The sequence below is a fragment of the Hyperolius riggenbachi genome, chromosome 5 (genome assembly GCF_040937935.1).
Source record: "Hyperolius riggenbachi isolate aHypRig1 chromosome 5, aHypRig1.pri, whole genome shotgun sequence".
In the NCBI taxonomy this organism is placed as follows: domain Eukaryota; kingdom Metazoa; phylum Chordata; class Amphibia; order Anura; family Hyperoliidae; genus Hyperolius; species Hyperolius riggenbachi.
Window position 1 is genome coordinate 393,771,685 of NC_090650.1, and position 20,889 is coordinate 393,792,573.

The 20,889-nt window shown below is 45.4% G+C and overlaps 1 protein-coding gene across 48 annotated transcripts in view; it reads left to right on the forward strand.

Annotated features, from left to right (window-relative positions):
* The window catches only part of RIMS2 (regulating synaptic membrane exocytosis 2), an 816,797-nt gene that overhangs the window by 426,764 nt on the left and 369,144 nt on the right, over positions 1-20,889 (forward strand). The window lies entirely within an intron of this gene.

Sequence of the window (20,889 nt, forward strand, 5' to 3'; positions counted from 1 at the left end):
CGACACAAGTATGGCCGCTCGTGGGCACTAGCACAGAGCCGCTTGTGCATGAGCAGCTCCGGCATATGGCGCGGCTGATCGTCGAGTGCTGTAATAACAGCGCAGGAGATTTGGGCGCAGCCGGCACCACCATAGGCCGTAATAGGCATTACTGCTATAGCGCCGCACAGTGAGTAACTTCGGTGCCGAAGTTACTTTTAAAACACTATAATTTGGTCCCCGGCAATAGCTGGAAACTGAATTACATCATTCCCCTCCATCCACGTGAACCTGGAGGGGGAATAGTAATAACCGCTGCCGGGACTTGTGCAGGAGCAGGGCAAGCCATATATCGGCTGTATCCTGCGCCCAAGTCTCCCGGCTGAGATTTCATACGTATGTGCTGATCGTTCACAGGCGCAACATGGCCGCACTTGTGCATGAAGAGGGAGCGCAAGTTGCGGAATGCATTGTTTTCCCACTGAACCTGTCCACGGGCAGTGCCTCCGTTGTGCGCTGGGTGTCATCCCTCCCTTCTCCTACCACAGCAACAGACCCATCGCTGGCCTGCAGGGCGGCAGCAGTGTCTTTACAGCCTCAACTCCAAACCATGGCTGTGGAGTCAGGACAAAAATCATCCAACTCAGATTCCTCAGTTTATGAAATCCCTGACTTCAGGTACCCAAAATTGCTTTGATTTTGACTCCTCAACTCAGACCACATAGCCCTTGCATACCTATGGAAGGAGTACAAAAATCATCCCTGACTCCTCAGTTTATCAAACAGACTCAGACTCCAGGCACCCAAAAATTGCTCTGACTCCTCAACTCTGACACCACAGCCCTGCTCCAAACTGTAATCTGAGGGACCAAGTCCCGGTCCCTATTGGGTGACAGTCCTCGTATGTGTATGGGGCTTTCCATGTTCTGAGGGTGAGAAGCTCACACGAATACCGGCCAGGGATTTCAATAAATGACCCAGCTGCTGACCACAAGAAAAAACAATACAATGATTTGTATTTGGTAGAATTTCCTTCACTTACTGCCCTGACAGGAAATGGTTAAACTAATAATACATGGTCTGGCATGAATGCAGATTGTAGGTAGCTTTGAATGGAGCCAATCAGCATTAACAGGAAGTGTGCTTGATTGGCTAGAATTCCAAGCTGCATACAATTAGCAGAAAAATTGCATGCAAGTCAGGATTAGGCTAGGGGTCCCACTAGAGTGATTTTCGGCTACACTTTGGGATTGCTGGTGATACCAAAAAGTACGAGGCTGATGAAAGTGCGTGCAGGTGAACTTGGTGTGAGTTCACTTAAAGTGGACCTGAGCCTCTTACACAGAACAGGAAAACACAGAGAAATGCACCCTGTATGTATTTAGAGATTTTAGCCTGTCCCCCCCCTTATCTGTGCCTAAACAGAAGTTGTAGTTTGATCTCTCAGCTGTGTCATCTGATTGCCACGGGAGAAAGCTGATTTGTAAACACAGGAAGTTAACAATATGTCTGCTTCCATGAAAGCAGGTGGTAGACTAGACGCACTGCAGATATATATACTGTATATATATATATCAGGATTTGTATCAGCTGTAACAAAGAAATGTTTTTGTTTAAAGGTTATTATGATGTTGCTTATCTTTTAGAGCACAGAGGAAGTTCTGCGTTCAGGTCCGCTTTTAAAGGAATTCCTCTTCAATGCTTCCTAATACTGATGAGAGCACACAGTTCAGGCTCCTGTGAGCATACAGTGCTGGTGACTGAGGCTGTTTGCATAAGCTCAGACTGTAGCTCGCAGCGCATGTTCAGCAGATCCAATGACAATAGCCCCAATTTGGACCATGCCATACATACTTGTATCCAAGCTGTGCATTCAGCTGCGGCTCTCACATTCCTCTTTAAATGCACTTAGAATTCAGTTGGAAGTGAGTTTGTAGCCATTAATGAGGAATATGTGAGCTTTCTATACAGCAGGTGTGAACATAATGACAGAACGACAACACGAATCAGCACTGTACGCAGTGGAGCTGCCTGAGCACATAGCGAGCACATGAGTCAGTCTGAAAGTCATTGAACTGCCTCACACTCCTGCAGCAGCCTTACATAAGTGAGCCCGCACCTCCTTATTATTCTGTATAACAGCGTGTAATTGTAGCGCTGCACATTAGCCGCTTCTAGCAGCAAGTCACAGAATCTCCTTCAAGTAGGATGTTAACCAAGAGACTGTTATTTGCATCTTAGTTCAGACTCAAGTTTACCATCTTAATTTTTTTTTTTAGCAATACCAGTTGCCTGGCTGTCCTGCTGATCCTCTATCTCTAATACTTTTAGCCATAGCCCCTGAACAAGCATGCAGCAGATCAGGTGTTTCTGACATTGTCAGATCTGACAAGATTAGCTGCATGCTTGTTTCTGGTGTGATTCAGACACTACTGCAGCCAAATAGATCAGCAGGGCTGCCAGGCAACTAGTTTTGTTTAAAGGGAACCAGAGATGAATAGGGGAAAATATTTTATACATGTCTGGGGCTTCCTCCAGCCCCATCCGCCTGGATCGCTCCCACGCCGCCGCTCTCCGCTGCCCGCAGCTACAAGAACCGGGTCCCCGCACTTCCATCAGTCGGACTCAGTATAGCGTAAGAGAACTGCGCTGTTTGCGTATCTCTCCAGCAGCCGTTGGAGAGATACGTTGAGGGCGCACTTCTCCTGCGTAGGCTGGCTCCGGTGACGTCAATGGTGGGACCCAGTTCTCGTAGCTGCGGGCAGCGGAGGACAGCGGATGGGGCTGGAGGAAGCCCCAGTTATGTTTTAAAATCTTTTTTCCTTATTCATCTCTGGTTCCCTTTAAGGCTGGTTTCACAGTGGGATGTTAAAGTCCCACGTTACAGCAGCCAGTAACCCAGCCTAACTCACAGCGCTGTAAAATCAGTTGTGCTGTGCACAGTGCCCACGTTGCGTTACATAGTAACGCAGCACGTTTAAATAAAGTGCTGTATGCTGTACGTTATACTGGGCTAAGCTGCGTTAGACTGTTTGCACATGCTCAGTAATGCTGAAGGAGGAGGTCTCCCCTCCACCTCTGCGGCCAGCCACATGGCTAATTAATATTCACTGCACTGTGGAGACTTGTGGTGGAACTGTAGTGTTTTCCGGATCATGAACGAATCGTTCATTTGATCTGGATCTTTTTTGTGAGTCGAATCGTCCAGATCATCACAATTAAAGATTCGGTTCACAGCGGATGTCTGTCTGGAAGAAACAGGAACATACAGAATGTACAGTGCAGGGAAAGTCCTGTCCTGCTAATCATTTCACCCAGTCTGCTTCCCTAGTAAAATGATTCAAATGATTCGGTTCAAAGATCCGGGTCTTTTCAATGATCCGATTCAAATGATCCGAATCCTTAAAAAGATCCGGACTTCCCATTACTAACCTGGAGCGGCTGCTTTGCGAGCTGCATAACGCGGCTCAATCTGACGTTCAACACCACCATGCGTTGCGTTAGGGGCACGTTATGCGACCTTAATGTCCCCTAAAACACAAAGTCTTGGTGGGAAAGTAGCCTAAAAGGAAATAAATATGGCAGCATCCATATACTTCTCACTTTAGTTGTCCTCTAATGCATGTCATGGTTAATTTGCAATAACTACTGATGTACAAGGTTTTCGCTTAACAGGTCTGTACTTTTTGCAAGAAAAAAAAAAATCTTGAAAGTACCGGACTGCATGGGCCCTGAATTTTTTTTCCTTCTTCTGCTTACTTGTCAAGATAGCGCTGTAGTTTTATTGAATAGACCAGGTCTGTGATCGTTGTCCAATCTCCTCCCCATCCCTTTTTCATCCAAATAACGTCAGGAAGGAGAGGTGGGGAGAAGTAGGAAGCAGCCAGTCTTAAAGGACAATTGTAGTCAGAGGTATATTGATGCTTCCATATTTATTTCCTTTTCAGCAATACCAGTTATCTGGCTATCCTGCTGATCCTCTGCTCCTAACACTTTTAGCCATAGACCCTGAACAAGCATGCAGCAGATCAGGTGTTTCTGACATTATTGTCAGATCTGGCAAGATTAGCTGCATGCTTGTTTCTGGTGTTATTCAGACACAACTACAGGAAAATAGATTAGCAGGGCTGCCAGGCAACTGGTATTGTTTAAAGGGAATTTAATATTGCAGCCTCCATGTTCCTCTCCTTACAGTTTTCCTTTAAGGCCTGTACACACACTCAATCAATAGGGTTCGAGACCTAATCTCTTGGGTGACATTGCAGGGCACAGGCTGTGCAAAAGTGCTGCTCCCTTTTGGTGTATTTAGATCAATGTCTGGATTTGGACGTTTTACACCTATTAGATGATTGGCGCTTGTTTATGTATGTTAGGGCTGGTTTACATGTTCTACCCAGAATCATAGTTACATAGTTATTTGGGTTTAAAAGAAGACATACGTCCATCGAGTTCAACCAGAGAACAAAGTACAACACCAGCCTGCTCCCTCACATAGCCCTGTTGGTCCAGAGGAAGGTGAAAAACCCTTACAAGGCATGGTCCAATTAGCCCCAAAAGGGAAAAAATTCCTTCCCAACTCCAGATGGCAATCCGATAAAATCAACATCATTTGGCATTACCTAGTAATTGTAGCCATGGATGTCTTTCAACACAAGGAAAGCATCTAAGCCCCCTTTAAATGCCGGTATAGAATTTGCCATAACTTCTCTTACTGTGTTAATGCATTCCACATCTTAATCACTCTTACTGTAAAGAACCCTTTCCTAAATAAATGACTAAAACGTTTTTCCTCCATGCGCAGATCATGTCCTCTAGTCCTTTGAGAAGGCCTAGGGACAAAAAGCTCATCCGCCAAGCTATAATATTACCCTCTGATGTATTTATACATGTTAATTAGATCTCCTCTAAGGCGTCTTTTCTCTACACTAAATAAACCCAGTTTATCTAACCTTTCTTGGTAAGTGAGACTTTCCATCCCACGTATCAATTTTGTTGCTCGTCTCTGCACCTGCTCTAAAACTGCAATATCTTTTTTGTAATGTGGTGCCCAGAACTGAATTCCATATTCCAGATGTGGCCTTACTAGAGAGTTAAACAGGGGCAACATTATGCTAGCATCTCGAGTTTTTATTTCCCTTTTAATGCATCCCAAAATTGTGTTAGCTTTAGCTGCAGCGGCTTGGCATTGAGTACAATTATTTAACTTGTTGTCGATGAGTACTCCTAAGTCCTTCTCCAAGATTGATGTCCCCAACTGTATCCCCTTTATTTTGTACGGTGCTAGACCATTGGTACGACCAAAATGCATGACTTTACATTTTTCAACATTGAATTTCATCTGCCATTTATGCGCCCATATAGCCATCCTATCCAGATCCTTTTGCAACATGTCCCTATCTTCCTGAGAGTTGGTATTTCTGCACAGTTTTGTATCATCTGCAAAAATAGCAACATTGCTCAGTACTGCATCTACTAGGTCATTAATAAATAAATTGAAGAGCACTGGACCCAGTACAGACCCCTGTGGGACCCCACTGCTAACAGTCTCCCATTTTGAGTATGATCCATTGACCACAACTCTTTGTTTTCTGTCCATTAGCCAGTTCCCTATCCATGCACACAGACTCTCCCCCAGTCCTTGCATCTTCAACGTTTGCTCCAGCCTTTTGTGTGGAACAGTGTCGAAGGCTTTTGCAAAGTCCAAGTATATCACATCTACAGCATTCCCAATATCCATATTAGCATTCACTACCTCATAAAAGCTGAGCATGTTAGTCAAACAGGACCTGTCTTTAGTAAACCCATGTTGATGCTGAGAAATAAGATTATTTTCTACTATGAAGTCATGTATAGTATCTCTTAGTAACCCCTCAAATAGTTTGCATACAACTGATGTTAAGCTTACAGGTCTATAATTTCCTGGATCTGATTCTTTTGCCCTTCTTAAATAATGTGAAAACGGGGGCTGTACGCCAATCCACTGGGACTCTGCCAGTTAAAAGAGTCGCAAAAGATAAGATAAAGGGGTTTGTCTATAACTGAACTTAATTCCCTTAGGACCCGAGGATGCATGCCATCCGTGCCAGGTGCCTTGTCTATTTTTAATTTATTTAGTCTTGCCTTCTCTTCTTCCTGCGTTAAGTATTTAATATTACAGTTAGAAGATTGAGACTCTTCTGCATCTATAATTTGCAACAATGATGTTTCCCTTGTGAAGACAGAAGCAAAGAAAGCATTTAATAACTCTTCCTTACCTTGGTCATCCACCATTGAGTTCCCACCCTCATCCTTAAGGAGTCCAATACAGTCAACCTTTCTTTTTTTAGAGTTGATGTACTTGTAAAACGTCTTTGGGTTAGATTTGATATCCCTAGTGATTTGATTTTCAGCTTCGATCTTTGCCAGCCTAATTTCTTTTTTACAATTTTTATTGCACTCCTTATAATTGCTTAGTGCAGCCTCTGTCCCCTCCTGTTTTAGGATCTTACAGGCATTCCTTTTCCTCTTCATTTTATCCCTAACCTTTCTATTCATCCATAGAGGCCTTTTTCTATTCCTAGACATTTTGTTTCCATATGGGAGATACATACTACAATATTGATTGAGAATAAGTCATTGGGCGGAGTAGCTTATCATGTGGTCACCATCTCACATCACTTCTCCTTTCCATTTGTCTTGTGGTATCAGAACACACTGTTCAGCTGAAACACTTCCCCGCTACTGTCATTTAAACCTTTTGGCTCTTGGCAGAGCTTGTGGATAGCCGGTAGAGCATAAAATCAACCAGTCCCCAGACATCTTGGTTAATTTAATTTACGCCGGTGCTTCAGAAAAGCTGCAGCGGACATGTCTTTTTCAGTAGAGCCAGCATATTCAATCAGAACATGGACCACACTGCCGGAATCCCAGATCAGCTGAAATATGTCAGCTCCGGATCTGCTGCTCCATGAGGTGCTCCTCTTCTGAGATGGTAGTCGGTGTGATATCTGCTGCTCCATGAGGTGCTCCTCTTCTGAGATGGTAGTCGGTGTGATTGTGACCATATACCAGGCTTGCAGAAGTGTAGACTTATTTTATTTCTTTTCTTTACCAGGGACATCTATGGCTGGGCAGGTGAGTCAGGTAAAATCAGGGCTGTGGGACGGTACAAAAATCATTTAAGGGCTGGTGCACACCAAGAGCATTTCCAAGCACATTTCGATGATTGTTAGGTCAATTGTCATGTAAAGTATGCCAAATCGACCGAACGATCCATCGAAACGCGAATCGGACATGTCGGAAATAATTGAGCGGCCGCGAAACGACGGGAATCGAGCGGCGCATCGAGTGCGGGAACGCACCGTGTGTATCCAGCATAAGGAATAATTGTCAGATCCTGTCAGTCGGATGAGAAATTGCATTATGTGTATCCAGCATGATGTCCTACCATATTATTATACTGTATTCTGTGTGGCTGAGGGAGACCTTTCAGGAATCCCCCCCTTGAAACTCCTGGGTTTGCCCCTGCTGTACCAAAACGCCCTTTCAGAATCAAATATCATCAGCATAAATTGTGACAGTCAGGAACATAATTACGGTAAGTATTGTGATAAACTGGAAAAAGATCCAAATAAAATGTTTTTTATCTACAGTAGTATTTTTTTTTGGGTAAAAATTAAAATAAAAAATGCATTTTTCCCTCCAACCCCCCCCCCCCCCATTATTTTCATAAGTAGGGTTGAAGTTATTGCTGCTTAGATAGGGACATATTAAAATAACAAAACTGCCCTTGTCCATAAGGGGGGGAACCAGGTCTAGATATGAAGTGGTTAATAGGGATGCTTAACAGCAGGTTATTTTTAGCATTGCCGGCTGTATTTTTAATGCCTATGTACTAGTTTTACCTCAGGATATGGCTGCCTTCCCTGCTTATATGGCAAGTGTACCATTCCCGTGGCCAGTTTGCGGGTGTAATTCCTGCAGTATATTCTATATAAATATAGCTCATCCTATACGGCTAAATGTCAGAGGCCTGATTGCATCTCTCCTTGGCCTTCATTTCTAAATGCTTTAATGAACTACGCTTTCTTTTTTCTACTCATCAAATGAAGTGGCTGATTTATATTTAAGCCAGTAATACCTCTTAATTTTCTATTTCGGGGTAAAAAAAAGTGAAATGGTGTCTAGTTTAGCTAAGTTGACTGAATGGGGTCAGCACATAGCGAGCAGGAAATGATAGGCTGCGCGATCCAGTGCAGGGAAATACCTTTTATGTGAGCTGAAGGCTGCTGCGAATCTGCCAGCCCAACTGAGGGAGCGATTCAGCCAATTACAGAGCGCTGCCATCTACACACTGCGGATCCTGAGGAGATGTGTGACTGCAAGCCTCCAGAGTCACGCTTCTCCCAGCTGCCATTGCTGTTAAAGCAGACCTGAACTCAAAACTTCCTCTCTGCTCTAAGAGATGAACAGCATAATAACCTTTAAAGAAAAAACATTTCTTTGTTACGGCTGATACAAATAAATCTGCAGTGTATCTACACCCTGTTTCATAGAAGCAGACATAGGGTCAACCTTAGCTGCTCTGCCGAGGCAGTTAGCTGACACAGCTAGTGGATCAGGTTACACTTGGGATTAGTCACAGATGAGGGGGGATTAGACAGGCTAAACCAGGCATGGGCAAACCTGGCCCTCCAGCTGTTAAGGAACTACAAATCCCACAATGCCTTTGCCTTTATGAGTCATGACTGTGGCTGTCAGACTCCTGCAATTCATTGAGGGACTTGTAGTTCCTCAGCAGCTGGAGGGCCAAGTTTGCCCATGCCTGGACTAAACTCTTAGTAAATACAGCAGTGGTCCTCAAACTAAGGCCCGTGGGCCGAACACTTTTTTACTGGCCCCCGTCACACAAACACACACCGCTGTATCTTTAAAAATTGGCGGCCCACATATAGAATAGCACCACCCTTTCACATGGAAGCCAGAAAGAAGTCATACACTGGCTTCCAATCATTCACGGTTGTCCAATTGGACGGCAGGTTGTCACCTGGGTATGCTTCTTTGTCTGGCTGGCAAATACTTATTCGGATTGCGCTGCAGGCTTTTGCAGGCCATTTGGTGACATTATGGCTCACATACAGGGCTGTGGAGTCGGAGTGGGAGCAATTTTGGGCACCCAGTGTTGGAGTCTGAGTCTGTGGTTTCATAAACTGAGGAGTCGGGAGTCGGGTGATTTTTGTACAAAATCCACAGCCCTGTTAAATATTAGACTAAGAGTCGGAGCCATTTTGGGTGCCCGGAGTTGGAGTCGGAGTTGTGGTTTCATAAACTGAGGAGTCGGAGTTAGGGTCGGAAGATTTTTGTACCAACTCCACAGCCCTGCTCACATATGACTTGCTATGTTAGGCAGGGCTGTGGAGTCGGAGTCGTGGAGTCGGGCAATTTTGGGTGTCTGGAGGGAAAAAATGCACCGACTCCGACTCCTAATGAATTTGTAACTGTAATTAAAATAGAAAATATGATAAAATGTTCTATTTCTCAGATAATAGTCATTAAAAATAATGTATATATACAGTAATAGCTGTGCTTAGTCCACAAAAATGAAATAAACCAATCAAAATTAGTTACTTGTGCTGCTTCAATAAAGCAGTCCCCGTATTTTTAAGGTCAGATATACATATCTGATTGTGATTGTATATATGATGTGTACACAGGAATCTCTTATATATACTAAATAACATCTATGCTGTAAGAATAAAGCCTGATGTGTAGCCGTGTCACTAATAGAGATGGTCAACGAGATGGAAATAATTCTGCATTGATGCTGATTTATGTAAATGTATGCACTCCCTTTGCTGATGAAATCAAATAATTTGATATGTTGTTAAAATTTGGTTTGGTGACTACAAATTAAAGGGTAACTGAGACGGATGAAAAGTAAAGTTTTATATATACCTGGGGCTTCCTCCAGCCCCCTTCAGGCTAATCAGTCCCTCGCTGTCCTCCACCACCCGGATCTTCTGCTATGAGTCCTGGTAATTCAGCCAGTCAGCGCTGTCCGGCCGCATGCCGCTCCCACAGCCAGGAACATTCTGCACCTGCGCAGTAGTGCTGCACAGGTGTAGTATGCTCCTGGCGGCGGAGTGTGTGCATGCGCACTACGCCCGACTGGCTCAAGTACCTGGACTCATAGCAGAAGATCCAGGTGGTGGAGGAGGACAACGAGAGACGGATTATCCTGAAGGCGACTGGAGGAAGCCCCAAGTATGTATAAAACTTTAATTTCATCTGTCTCAGGTTTACTTTGTTACACATTAGTACTTTACTCTACATATGCACTCCCCACAGAGCTGCAGGGAATCCACTGAGAATGTTGTGCACATTGAACACAGAGGTGTTGTCTATCACCCATAAACCTTGTTCAGATTTTGCATGAAGAATGTGTAATAGAGGAAGAATCCCCTCATTCCCCTGCAGAGTACCTGCACATCATTCTTACATGTACCCACAGTTACATTGCCTAGGGCCTGATAGATGCTCTTTGTTCCGGTCTGTACCTTTTACAAGTACTCTTACCAAGGACTAGTTTTAGTCTAAAGGGAATAAATATAGTAGTCAACATTAAGGCTGCACGATTTTAGGTAAAAATTGAAATTGCGATTTTTCTCTCAAATTGCAATTTTGATTTTTTTTCACGATTTTTTTTCAAATCAAACTTTGGCACTAAATTCACTATGCCCCCAGTATAGTTTAGCCAGATACTGCGGGCGGATGATTGCTTTAAGAGAAACTCCGACTCTTGAACTTTATCCCGATCAGTAGCTGATACCCCATCACAAATGGATCATCTGGGGGCTCTATATGGCTGATATTGTGGTAAAACCCCTTCCACAAAAACAAGAAAAGAACGTAGTCTTGGCAGTTTCCTGTCTGTGAACCTTGCTGCATTGTGGGAAATAGCTGTTTTTGTACAGCTCCGCCTACCGCTGCCGTCATTCCATCGCTATCCAGCGATTGGTAAAGCTGTGTGCCGCTCGCTCGAATGGACCCGCCCCCGCTCATTAACCACAATACATATTCACTGCTTCTGGCGGCTCTGGCCAATCAGCGCACAGCGGAAGGCGGGCCAGACAAGCATGCAGGCAGCGGGCAGGCACTCAGTAAAAACCGAGGATACTGACGATCACCAGATCGTCTGGGCACGAACCGCGGTTTCGGTTTTGAACCGAAAAACCGTGCAGCCCTAGTCTACATATCCTTCTCACTTCAGTTGTCTTGTAAAATTCCTAAGCGTTGGCAGTTAAGAGACGAATTTCATGTTACATACTTTTAATCAACAAAATTGTAATATGCAAATTAGAGGAGTCGGATTCGGAGTCGGTGGAATCCTAAACTGAGGAGTCTGAGTCGGTGGATTTTTGGACCGACTCCACAGCCCTGATGTTAGGGTCACAATATCTGCACTTGCTGTGTTGGAGACATAATAACTGCACTTGCTGAGTTGGGGGGCTCACTATCTGCTCATGTTAAATGGGAGACATTAGGGCTACACATGTTAATAGAAGCTGTCTACAATGCCTAGGTACAATGTTATGTTTTTCTACATCATTTTATGTATACTCCGGCCCCCAGCAGTCTGAAGTATGTTGATTCAACAAGTAGGGATATAGCGATCCGGCACTGCACCATTGGTGTAAAAAGAGCTTTATTTCTAATTATCCCTACTTGTTGAATGAACTTGATGCCTGTTTTTCTCTGGATCCTGAGCACGCAAGTTTGGAATGCGAGACATACCTAGGAATCGTTTTATTCACAAGCTCACGTGAAGTGAATTGTTAACACGCTATCGTAGTGCCGGTCTCTGTGTGCTTTATTGCTATGTCTGAAGTATGTTGACCTGGCCCTTGACCGAAAAAGTTTGGGGAAATGCAGGGTGCCTTTCTCTGTTTTCCTTCTGTCTTGTGCAAGAGTTCAGGTCCACTTTAAGAGTGATAGTGACTTCACTGAACGGAAGTGGAAGAAAAAGAACGTTGGCTAAAGGAAGGGAGAATAAACCAACCAATTGCTGCAGCTTCTGCATTGGATTGATAAATTCTCAAGCTGGATAATGTTAGTATCAACTCAGAATAATTGACCTCTCGTTGTGAGGAGGTGTGTAGCCCAGAGTAGTCCCAAGACTTCCTACAGACGCAAGAAAAATGCAGAGGGAGACCAGGAGCCCCTTATGGTGTAGTACAGTGCTGTCCAACTTCATGGGCATGGAGGGCCATTTTTTTTTCAGACCCCATGGTGGAGGGCCGAAGGTTCTTGCTAGAGCCGCTGCCCCCCCCCCCCCCCCCCCCCCCCCGGCAAAAATGCAATTAAAGGATAATTAGATTGGCAGCACTTTTCACAAAATGCAATTTAAAATAATGGTGAAGTTATGCGCGCCAGAAAACACGAGGGTTCCATTGAGCGGCGCGCATAGCGCGCCGCGCCGAAAAATGGGTGTGGCCATGGACCAGAATGCGGGTGTGGCCACGGGTGGAGACAAATTTACATGAACTTAGCAATGTGGGACATTAGATTAGGATAGTGGTGGTGAACCTTTTGGAGGCCGAGTGCCCAAACTGCAACCCAAAAGTCACTTATCGCAAAGTGGCAACAGCAATTTAAACTACATACAAACGTTTTAACTCATACATGAACATTATGGAAAATCCAAGTTGAAAATAAACTGTGAAGATAAACAATTTCATCCATCCTACTCCTGAAAAATGTGGGGTTTTTTTTAGAACCTCCCAGTTTTATTTTCCGTTTTAAAAAGCTAAAAAAGTAGGTTTAATGCTATTGTCTCATGATGACGATTCAGCTTTTCCATAGTCTCACAGTTCGCAATCATGTGACCCCCAACAAGACAAATTCAGCAATCATGAGGCCCCCAACAAATCATGAGGCCCCCAACAAGACAAATTCAGCAATCATGATGCCCCCAACAAGACAAATTTAGCAATCATGAGGCCCCCAAAAAATCATGAGGCCCCCAACAAGACACATTCAGCAATCTTGAGGCCCCCAACAAGACAAATTTAGCAATCGTGATGCCCCCAACAAATCATGAGGCCCCCAACAAGACAAATTCAGCAGTCATGAGGCACATAAATAGACAGCATTTCACATAAATAAGCAGAATGCCCCTTTAGTGACAGGTGCCCCCCACTTAGATAGTGACAGGTGCCCCCCACTTAGATAGTGACAGGTGCCCCCCCAGTTAGATAGTGACAGGTGCCCCCCCAGTTAGATAGTGACAGGTGCCCCCCCAGTTAGATAGTGACAGGAGCCCCCCCAGTTAGATAGTGACAGGTGCCCCCCCAGTTAGATAGTGACAGGAGCCCCCCCAGTTAGTGACAGGAGCCCCCCCAGTTAGTTAGTGACAGGTGCCCCCCCAGTTAGATAGTGACAGGTGACCCCCCAGTTAGTGACAGGTGCCCCCCCAGTTAGATAGTGACAGAAGCCCCCCCAGTTAGATAGTGACAGGAGCCCCCCCAGTTAGATAGTGACAGGAGCCCCCCCAGTTAGTTAGTGACAGGTGCCCCCCCAGTTAGATAGTGACAGGAGCCCCCCCCAGTTAGATAGTGACAGGTGCCCCCCCAGTTAGATAGTGACAGGAGCCCCCCCAGCTAGTGACAGGTGCCCCCACCAGTAGCGAGCCCGTTACCTCTGGGGCTGGCCTCTCCTGTGTCCCCGCTGGCCTCTCCGGTGTCCCCGCTGGCCTCTCCGGTGTCCCCGCTGACGATGCCGCTGCCTCTCCTATGTCCCCCTGCTGCCGCTGCCTCTCCTATGTCCCCCCGCTGCCGCTGCCTCACAGATCAGACCTCACAGATCGCGGCGACTGAAGCAAGCAGAGCGCGCGCATGACACCCGCGCGGCAGAACGTCACATGCGGTAGTGACTAATGATTCACTTCCGCATGTGACGTACTCCGTGCGGGTACCATGCGCCCTCTGTTTACATCAGTCGCCGCGATCTGTGAGGTCTGATCTGTGAGGCAGCGGCAGCGGGGGGACATAGGAGAGGCAGCGGCAGCAGGGGGACATAGGAGAGGCCAGCGGGGACACCGGAGAGGCCAGCGGGGACACAATAAGAGGGAGCAGGCATGGCGCCCATAGCGCAAGCCATGCCTGCATCCCAGGGAGACGAGCGGGCCGCAGCAGGTGGCCTGGCGGGCCGGATGCGGCCCGCGGGCCGCCAGTTGGACAGCACTGGTGTAGTATATTAATGTCAACTTCTGCATAAATACAAGAGAGGAAATCCTGTCCACATTCGGGCTTGTCGTCTTCAAATGTGTGGGTCGCACTCCAGAAAAAACGATTGTTTGGGTACACACTCCAAGCTCTGAACCTTGGCTAACCACAGGGCCGGTTTAACCTCCTTGCCGGTTATCCCGAGCTCAGCTCGGGGTAACTTGCGCAGGAGGATTTCTCAGGCCCCGCTTGACCGATTTTCACAATTTAATTTTTTTGCACGCAGCTAGCTTTTTGCTAGCTGCGTGCATATCTCGAACGCCGCCGCTGATTCGCCGCTACCCGCCCCCCCCCCCCCCCCGCCAATCAGTGCCAGGCAGCGCTGAGGGGTAGATCGGGATCCCCTCTGACGTCCATGACGTCGGTGATGGGGGAAGCCGAGCAGGAAATCCCGTTCTGAACGGGATTTCCTGCTTGCAGAGAGCGCCGTCGGCGATCGTGATAGGTAGGGGGATGCCGCTTGTCTGCGGCAATCATGTAGCTAGCGCTAGGCTAGCTACATGTATTAAAAAAAATAATAAAAAAAAAAAAAGTGCTGCGCCGCCCCCTTGCCGAAATAATTGGAACGGCAAGGGAGTTAAGGGGCCCTGGGGCAGACTGTAGCGTTGGGCCCTCCGCCATTACCCCTCTGCATGTGTAAACACGCGCCGCTTCATAGAGTTGGAAGGAGACAGCGTGTTTCAGAGTGCAGCCGGTGCCAATAGGTTATTATACTTGCAGGGCCCTGGGGATCACTGCGAGCGGAGGAGCAGGCAGAGTGTAGCAGGGTCGACGCTGGGGGGCCTCAGCAAAGGTCGGGGCCCCGGGGCAATTGCCCCCTTTGCCTCTATAGTAGCGCCTGCCCTGGCTAGTACCCAGACACTCCTTTATTTGATCTGAGGAGGCGGACTGTGCTCCGCGAAACGCATTTTTGTATCTGATTATTAAAATTTCTTTCCTATATTGGCGTTGCCCCTTCTTGTTAGAGGTAAGCCATTTTATATTTACTACATCCATGATTACTTTTTGGGGTGCCTTCTCCCTCCCACTGACCTCTTGTTAACTATTCCTACTCACTAGTTAGTGGGTAGTTGCCCTGTCAATCAAAGCTGCTCTTCTCAGGCAGAGTTTCTACTTAAATTCACTTAAAATTAAAATTCACTTCAGAATGTGTGAAAATGTTTGTTGCTTCTAATGAAAATCAAAAAGAATCGCATTTCTGCTAAAATTCATAAAATTAATGTCACATTTTTCTCATGAGGGGAAAAAACGTACATCATATATTTGCATGCAATAAAGTTGCATGCAATGCACCGCTACTGAATATGCAGATTATCTTTTTATGCTCATGATGAAAGACAGACTAGCATCCAGAACCGCTGGTGTCTAGCAAGCCTATAGTTTTAAATATTACACAGCCACATCAACCCCACATGCAGACAGCCTGTTTCAGACTGGTGGTCCTTCCCAGTGCATGGCAGGGATCGATATGGCTGTATGGGATAGGGCTTGGACCAGTACAACAGCATAACCAAGCAGCTCAAGGTGACCCAAAACCACTAGAAAGGTAAAGGGGACTAAAAGAGGCCAAAAATCCCTCCTACTAAAAAACAATGCTTAAATTGGTTTGCCTTCTTAAAGAGACTCTGTAACAAAAATTACATCCTGTTTTTTACCATCCTACAAGTTCCTAAACCTATTCTAATGTGCTCTGGCATACTGCAGCACTTTCTACTATCGCTGTCTCTGTAATAAATCAGCTTATCTTTCCCCTGTCTGACTTGTCGCCCTGTGTCTGGAAGGCTGCCAACTTTTGAGTGTTGTGGATCTGTTACTGTTATGCACGCCCCCCCTCCAGGCCCCTCTATGCACACTCCCGTGTGTGTTATTTAGATTATGCAGCTTTTCTCTGCTCTCTTATCTTTTACATGCTGGATAAATCCTCCTCTGTTGTGAAAGGAGTCACATGCTGAGGAATTACAGACACTGGGCAGAGCTGTCTGCAGGAAGAAACAATCAGCCTGTCACTCTTCAGTGGGTGAGAGGTGCAGGGGGAAAGAAACACACAAATGACCTCTTGAAGGAAGGCTGTATACAGCCTGCTTGTGTATGGATGTATTTTCTATGTGTGGACATACTGTACATCAACCTACTTCCTCTTTTGGTGGCCATTTTGTTTGTTTATAAACAAACTTTTTAAAACTGTTTTTGACTACTTTTAATGCGGTAGCGGCAAAATTGTGACAGAGGGGAATAGATGTCCCCTAACGCACTGGTATGTTTACTTTTGTGCGATTTTAACAATACAGATTCTCTTTAAAGCAGAAGGAATTTACAATAATTCAGCTTTAAGTTTTTACCTAAAGCTGAATTATTGTAAATTCCTTATGTTTTAAGAAGGCAAACCAATTCAAGCATTGCTTTTTAGTAGGAGGGATTTTGTCTCTTTTAGCCCCCTATACTTTCCTTGTGGTTTTTGGTCACCCCGAGCTGCTTGGTTACCACGTTGCCTGCAAATTCTTCACAAGTCTCTTAAAGCTTTTGCAGAACATGCATATTCACTTCACTAGCTGTAAATCAGAGAAGCTCACAATCTAATCCCCACCACTCTGTCATAGTCTTGGTCAATTTTGGGGAAACTAATTATCTTACCAGTATTTATATGTATTTAGTTAATTTACCAGTAGGTGTATGTACAAACTCCTTGATAGTGTCCCCCCTCCCATAAGCATTAGCTGTTCCCTAAATAGGTTCATTTTAACTTTTTGTTTTCTTAAAAAAAAAAAAGTTGAATATTCTATTGACATTTGTCTAGCCACACTGCACTGTAATAACAGCAGGGGTGTTTGTATTTTGTCGTTTACTCTTGTACATCCTGTGAATTAGGCAAAATACTACAGTTCCCATCAGGGCCATTTTTAGGCATAGGCATTCCAGGCCATTGCCTGGAGTGCCAGTGGTCCTAGGGGCACCATGTCTCTGTATTAATCCCTGCCCTGGAATGAAGCCACACCCCCTGAGGACTAATTCCTGCCCCACAGGTGTTCTATCACCTGCTTGTTTGCAGCGGCAGGAAGTTCGGTGTCCTGAGGAGCAGCAGCATCGCAGGTCCCTGGATGAGCAGACATCACTGTGTCCTTCTATGCCACCTCTGTCCCCCTTTGTGCATCCTTCTGTCCCCCTTTGCCTCCCTTCTGTCCCCATGTGCCTCCATTTGTTCCCCTTTGTGTCTCCCTTCTGTTCCCCTGTGCCTCTTTATGTCCCACTTTATGCCTCCTTCAATCCCTCTGTGCCACCTCTGCCCTGCTTCCTTCGTTGCATCTCTGTGTCTCCTTGTGTCTCCACTTCTGTCCCTTTGTTCCACCTCTGTTCCCCTGTGCCTCCTTCTGTCCCGTTTGTCTCTCTATGCCTCTTTCTGTCTACCTGTTCCTCTTTTGTTCCCCCATTATGCCTCTTTCTGTTCCCCCTTTGTGCCTTCTGTCCCCATTGTGCCTCCTTCTGTCCTCCATTATGACTCCTTCTGTCCTCCTGTGCTTCCCTCTGTCCCTTTGCCTTCTTCTTTCTCCCTTTGTGACTTTTTCTGGCCTTCATGCCTTCTTCTGTTTACTTGAGCCTCTTACTGCCACTTTGTGCTACCTCTGCCCCCCTTTGCATCCCTCTGTACCACTGTGCCTAGGCTCTTCCTGTTCCCCTTTTAGCCTCCCTCTGTGCTTCCTTATGTCTCCTTGTATCTCGGGTACTCCCTGTATTAAGCATCCACCTTATATGCCACATGGTTTACATATTTTTTTTTTTTTTTTGCCTGGAGTGACAAAAAGGCTAGAAACAGCCCTGGTTCCCATGAGCCTTAGCAGTGACCGTTTACTGCATCTACCCAGCTGACTAGGCTATATCCTGATGACTAATGCCAGTTTGTAGCTGTGCTGGCCAATGTATGAGACGAGTGGAACAAATTCAGTCTCTCAAGCCCTTCATCACCTTACTATAGAAAGTGTGGCTATACTGACTTCTTTCAGCAGAATATGAGATAACATTACAGTAGTAGCAAAGGCACAACACTGCCTTTAAACCATACACATTTGAGGCTACACTTTTTTTTTACTTTTTGCTTGCAGCACTTCTTAGAAGGATAACTTTATTTACAAAGTAAAGTTATAAAAAAATGCATCCCACACCTAGGTATCTACTACCGTATATACTCGAATACAAGTCAACCTCGTGTATAAGTCGACTCCAATATTCAACCCTCTTAAGCTGGAAAGTTGTATTGACTCAAGTATAAGTCTATCCAGCAAAGTTAACAGCTGTACTTGGGGACCAGGAGGGGTTAATGACTGCACTGCTTACAGTATTGCAGCCATTTACGCAGCCCAGCATTTCCCTCCTGCCCCTTTCCTTGTTAATTGATGTGGCCAGGACTTTTAGACCTGTGTTTTCTTGGCATTTCCTTTCCTCATAGTATCACTTTCAAATGGATAAATTGCTGCCAATCGGAATGTCACTATTAGTACACACATAACTCAGTGTGCTCAGTGTTGCCCATGACTCGTGTATAAGTCGACCCCTATACTTTTATGAAGCAAATTGGACCTAAATTTCTAGACTTATACTCGAGTATATACAGTACCTCTTTGTCTGTACCCACTGGCATAAGTACAGTTATCCTTTTAATTAGTATACAACAGGGATGCTCAAATTCGGCTTCGGAAGATATCCGGATTTTTGCTATCCGGATATCTCCCAGTAATGCTGTGCGGGCTGGGCGGGGGGGTCAAGCTTACCTCTCTGACGTCTTCTTCGGTCGTCCCTCAGCGCCTCCCACGATGCGCTCCATGCGCGTCACGTGATTACAAACATTTCCTCCTTCAACCCGGAAGGAGGAAGTGTTTGTAATCAGGTGACCGCCGCTTGGAGCGCATCGTGGGAGGCGCTGAGGGACGACCGAAGATGATGTCAGAGAGGTAAGCTTGACCCCCCCGCCCAGCCCGCACAGCATTACTAGGAGATATCCGGATAGCAAAAATCCGGATATCTTCCGAAGCCGTATTTGAGCATCCCTAGTATACAAGTATACACCTCAGATGTTGTGACTCCCCTGGGGTCATGTTTTTTTATTTGCTGGTGTGGCAATACTGAAACCAAAACATCACCATGGCACTCAGGCTAGTGGCAATTTTGTTTAAAGGAATGAAAGCTGTCATTACCCATATTCTTGTTTCCTACAGGTTTCCTTTAAAGAACTGTAGTGAAAATAACATAATGAAGAAAATTGCTTATTTTTTACAATATTCACTTATAAATTATTTAGTCAGTGTTTGCCCATTGTAATCTTTCTTCTCCCTGCTTTACTTTCTGACATCTCTGGTGGTGACGTCTTTAGTTCTTCCAGGTGATCTGTACGGAATCTTCGTTACTGAGAGTTCTATGCACAGAGTGAGATACCGCTTGCTTGGCAGTTGTAAAAGCCATTATTTCCCACAATCCAATGGGGCTCACAGACAGTAAACTGTCAGGACCAGGGTCTTGACATCACACTGTGGCAGATACCACAATACTACAATATCAGAGGTAAAGTTTTCTCATAGGAAAGGGGGAATCAACTACTGATTGGGATGAAGTTGAATCCTGGGTTACAGTTCCTCTTTAAATTAAGCATTGCTATTTTTGTTCTGATCCGGATCTGATTGTAATTTCCGTAATCTTGCTGTCTGAAGCTCGGAGTTCCGCCGTAATATCCTCTAATTTTGCTGGTAATTTAGAGCATAACAGGAAATGACGTTTCCAGAAAAGCTACTAGCAGGCTTTCCAGAACATAGAGCCCATAATATATAATTTAATATACTACAATGGCATAATGTGGTGTAACGTAATGTAATGCAGGATAATGTGATTTAATATAACATCATTAGACATGAGGAGCAGTACATTAGTTAAACACAGCGCCAACAAGCTGATTTAAAGTAGAACGCTGGAGGATTTTTACGTTCTAATTTTTTAGAGATGGATACAGTATGGCAAGGTGAGAACAGGGGATGATTTGTTAGCGAAAGAGGATAAGCAGACCCCTGACAGAGGAACACGCATTAATGTATGTCCACCGTACCTACCTGATCAATGCAAGCACCTGATTTATTATAGGGAACAACCTGAAGTGAGGAGATGTGGAGGCTGCCATATTTATTTCCTTTTCAGCAATACCAGTTGCCTGGCAGCCCTGCTGATCTCTTTGGCTGCAGTAGTGTCTGAAACACCCACCAGAAAGAAGTATGCAGCTAATCAGGTCAGATTTCAGAGTACCTGATTTGCATATGCTTGTTCAGGGTCTATGGCTATAAGTATTAGAGGATCAACAGGACTGCCAGGCAATTTGGGTTGTTTAACCACTTTAGCCACACGGACGTAAGTCTCACAACCATGGCTGCTGTGGCTACCTGAGACTCACATCTGTGCAATTTGGGGGGCTGTGCATGCGATTGTGTGGGTGGAACCCCGCGATTGCAATAGTCATGGTGGCAGGGGACAGAAGTTCCCTAAACCAGTCCATGTCTGTCCGCCGAGAATGATCACTGTTTTTGTTCAAAAACGGTGAACATGTTTAGATCGTGCCGCCACGCTGCCTCCCGCTGGCTCGTTTCCAGTACTACCGCCGCCGATCGTTAGATTAATGAAT